We start from the raw sequence: 4,805 nt of genomic DNA, 5'->3' as shown, positions 1-4,805 counted from the left end.
TACTTAAAAAAATTAGTTTGACTTGAATTTTGACTGCAAAAGTGTTATACGGGTGACTACACATTACAAAAGAAAAAAAAATAACACAATAAAAGTAAAAATTAGTAAAACATGTCCTTTATTACATTATTATCATTAATGTTAGGTTCATTCCACCAAAATACGGTAATCGCTCCCGAAACGTGACATTACATATGCCTAATTTAAAACAATAGTTTAAAATCCCAAACTTCTTAGTTCTGTTACTGTGCCTAGAAAGAGTAGTGTGCCGTTCGAAGGATAAAAAGTGAGGCCTTTCTAAGAAAAACAACAGATGGTGCCGCGCTCAGGGAGCACGCTATTCTTACAATTCAGTCTCGCTTTCAATCTGCCATCAACCTCGAATTTCGCAGTTAAAATTTCCAGTTTTTTTTAAGAATTGAACTTTTCAACTTAAAACAAAAATTCTCGAACAAGTTCTATTTGCTGCACGGGTGTTTATTTTTCAAAGCCACACCAACATTACATCACTTCTCTTTAATGAATTTAGAGGCTTTTAAAGCGATGTTTCTTAGAACTAGTTTGTTAGAGATTATACATTCGCATTTTTCTTTATTCCGTCATATATTTCATAAAACTAACCGGTGTGAGTTATCAATCCTAAGAAAAAAGAATGAAATTGAAACCGGATTGTAAAATTTGTTAAAAGCGGTTTTTTGAATAGCTGAGCATCTCTTATTTCCTTCTTAAAACTGCTTTTGAACTATTCCAGCAAAAGAAAATAACATAGTGTCAAAATAGGCTGTTTGGATTTTAAAATTCCTTATACAATAAAAAGTTACTAATTTTAGAAATGATTTTACGATTTAAAAAAAGCGAGAGAGAGAGAGAATAGTTTTGAAAAGTTGTTTTAAAAGGATTTTAGTAGCATAATGGGGGTTGCTTTGGGGGGGGGAGGGCTCGGAAAAAATTGCGAATCGGGGGCGGGGGGGGGGAGGAACATGACTCTTCGGTTTAGCTAAAATTTTCACACTCTGCTCGATTAATAAATATTTTAACAATTCGTTAAAAATAATAGCTGAAGCAGGGATGGTAACGAGGGGTGCTCACGGTGGAGACTACATTATTGAAATTTTTAAGAGGTGTTTTAAAAGAAGGTTTTCAGTCTGACCTTTAGGTGGCACTGTGAAGGGGTGGTGACATCACTCTTGAAACAAGCATTTCTAGCTAAGTGCGAAATTTTTCATAGAACAGCCAATGGTCAAGGTTATTCTGTTTATTACAACAATTTATTCTGATAATAATAGCTAAACAATAGTGCCGACCGGGGGGGAAGGCACTATTGCTTTTGCTAAATAGGGGTCTTGGCTCATGGCAGAAACTGTAGCATTGAAGTTCTAAGAGAAGATGTCTTAAACCAGGGGCACCCTACCCCCCCCCCTTTGCACGAGCCCCCCTCCTAAAAATTGTGAAGACGTCCCCTTAAAGCAAGAATACCCCTTGAATCCCCCTAAAAATTTAAATGGCGCACTCTGCGTCATGAACCCCGTTTTAAAAACTTTAGGAACTCTAATATCCTTATACAAAACATTGAATATTTTCCTAAGAGCAAGAAGTGAATTTTTTGCTGACACAGTCATATGATGTTGGAAACCTCAAAAACAGATTATCCTTCACAATTTTTGTTTTATTTCATAAATAAATGTGTTACAGAGAAAATACATGGCTGGAAAAATGCTCACAAAGATAAATCTTGCATTGCTTTCTCACTCGCTTGTATAATTTAGCTTGTGTGACGAACGTGCTTCCTTTTAGTTATTGTCCATTTAAATGCCTTTAATGGAGAATTTTTTAATGTTGGAACTCAGACAATTTTAGCTATGTGAAGAAACCTAAAAATAAGGGGCACAGGCCACGATCTAATTCAACGGTTCGACAATCAGTTCTGGCTCACACGAATTCTTTATTTCGACAGAATGGTTATTCGTTTGTTTTTTCAAGTCTGTAGCAACAGAAAATGCCTTTGAACAAAATTCACCTGCAAACGACTTTTCAGCAGCATGGGTCTTCACGTGTGCGTTCAATATCGAAGCTCTAGAAAATGCCTTTAAACAATACTCGCACAAATGGGGCGATTCGCCGGTATGGGTTACCATATGTTGCTTCAAATTCTGAGCATGAGCAAATGATTTTGGGCGAAATTGACACGAATGTGGCTTTTCACCAGTATGGGATATCATGTGACTCTTCAGGTGTGGAGTTTGAGCAAATGTTTTTGGACAATATTTGGACGATATTGGACAATATTGGACAGTTTTGGATAATATTGGACATGTGAAGAAACCTAAAAATAAGGGGCACAGGCCACGATTTAGTTGAACTTTTTGGCAATCAGTTCTGGCTCACACAAATTCTTTATTTCGACATTATGGTTATTTGTATGTTTCTTCAAGTCTGTAGCAACAGAAAATGCCTTTGAACAAAATTCACCTGCAAAAGACTTTTCAGCAGCATGGGTCTTCATGTGTGCGTTCAATATCGAAGCTCTAGAAAATGCCTTTAAACAATACTCGCACAAATGGGGCGATTCGCCGGTATGGGTTACCATATGTTGCTTCAAATTCTGAGCATGAGCAAATGATTTTGGGCGAAATTGACACGAATGTGGCTTTTCACCGGTATGGGATATCATGTGACTCTTCAGGTGTGGAGTTTGAACAACTGTTTTTGGACAATATTGCACAATATTTGGACAATATTGGACATGTAAAGAAACCTAAAAATAGGGGGGGGGGCACAGGCCATGATCTAGTTGAACTGTTTGGCAATCAGTTCTTGCTCACACGAATTCTTTATTTCGACAGTATGGTTATTCGTATGTTCCTTCAAGTCCGTAGCAACAGAAAATGCCTCTGAACAAAATTCACCTGCAAACGACTTTTCAGCAGCATGGGTCTTCATGTGTGCGTTCAATATCGAAGCTCTAGAAAATGCCTTTAAACAATACTCACAGAAATGGGGTGATTCGCCGGTATGGGTTACCATATGTTGCTTCAAACTCTTAGCATGAACAAATGCCTTTGGGCAAAATTGACACGCATGTGGCTTTTCACCAGTATGGGATATCATGTGACTCCTCAGGTGCTGAGCTTGAGCAAACGTTTTTGGACAACGTTCACACAAATATGGCTTTTCGCCAGTATGGACACGTATATGCCTCTTCAAGTGACTACCGCTAGAAAATTTCTTCGAACAATATTCACAGCTAAATGGCTTTTCACCAGTATGCAACCTCAAATGCCTTTTATAACTTGACAGATAAGAAAATGCGAGCGAGCAAAACTCACAAGAATAAGGTTTTTCGCCGGTATGGGTCCTCACATGAGCTTTCAGCGAGGAAGTTGTGAAAAATGCTTTTGAACATTGATGGCAAGAATATGGTTTATCTCCAGTATGAATTCTGGAATGTAGTTTCAAGTTGCGAGACCTATAAAATGTTTTTGGGCAACGATCACAAGAATATGTTTTCTCGCCAGTATGAAGCCTCATATGTTTCTCCAAGTCTGAATCGGACGCAAATGCCTTCGAACAATACTCACACGAAAACGGTTTTGTGCTAATATGGGTCTTCAAATGCACTTTGAGATGTTGAGCGTCATAAAATGACTCTGAACAGAATTCACACAAATATGGCTTTTCGCCAGTATGGACACGTATATGCCTCTTCAAGGCACTACTGCTAGAAAATTTCTTCGAACAATATTCACAGCTAAATGGCTTTTCACCAGTATGCAACCTCAAATGCCTTTTATAACTTGACAGATAAGAAAATGCGAGCGAGCAAAACTCACAAGAATAAGGTTTTTCGCCGGTATGGGTCCTCACATGAGCTTTCAGCGAGGAAGTTGTGAAAAATGCTTTTGAACATTGATGGCAAGAATATGGTTTATCTCCAGTATGAATTCTGGAATGTAGTTTCAAGTTGCGAGACCTATAAAATGTTTTTGAGCAACGATCACAAGAATATATTTTCTCGCCAGTATGAAGCCTCATATGTTTCTCCAAGTCTGAATCGGACGCAAATGCCTTCGAACAATACTCACACAAAAAAGGTTTTGTGCTAATATGGGTCTTCAAATGCACTCTGAGACGTCGAGCGTCATAAAATGACTCTGAACAGAATTCACACAAATATGGCTTTTCGCCGGTATGGGCTCGCTTGTGAACTTTTAACCTTGCAGACTGAGTAAATTCCTTCAAACAGACATCACATTGGAAAGCTTTTTTACCAGCATGGACACTGCCATGTCTCTTTAAACCCGGAAGGTCGGAAAAGGACTTTGTACAAAACTCACAAGAATAGGGCTTTTCGCCGGTATGTATTCTAAAGTGTACCTTTAGGGTTGAAGCTGCCCTGAATCTCTTCGAACATATGTCACATGCAAATGGTTTTTCGCCAGAGTGAGTCAGTAAATGATTCTTTATGGCTGAAACATCAGAAAACGTCATTGGACAATATTTACAAATAAAGGGTTTCTCTCCGGAGTGGACTCTCTTATGTATCTGTAATCTTTGAATGTGAGAAAATGCCTTTGAACAAGAATCACAACGAAACGGTTTTTCCCCAGTGTGGATTTTCTTGTGTCTCATTAAGCTATAAGATTCAGAAAACGTGCGTGAACACGACTCACACGAAAACGGTTTTTCACCAGTGTGGGTCCTGATATGTCTCTTTAACTTGGAAGGCAGAGAAAATGTTTTTGAGCAACTTTCACACGAATAGGACTTTGTGCTAGTGTTAACACTCATGTCTGTTTAGACGGGAA

Source organism: Uloborus diversus, unplaced genomic scaffold (genome assembly GCF_026930045.1).
Source record: "Uloborus diversus isolate 005 unplaced genomic scaffold, Udiv.v.3.1 scaffold_14, whole genome shotgun sequence".
Lineage (NCBI taxonomy): Eukaryota > Metazoa > Arthropoda > Arachnida > Araneae > Uloboridae > Uloborus > Uloborus diversus.
The sequence above is the reverse complement of the archived record's forward strand: the minus strand, read 5'-3'. Positions refer to the sequence as shown.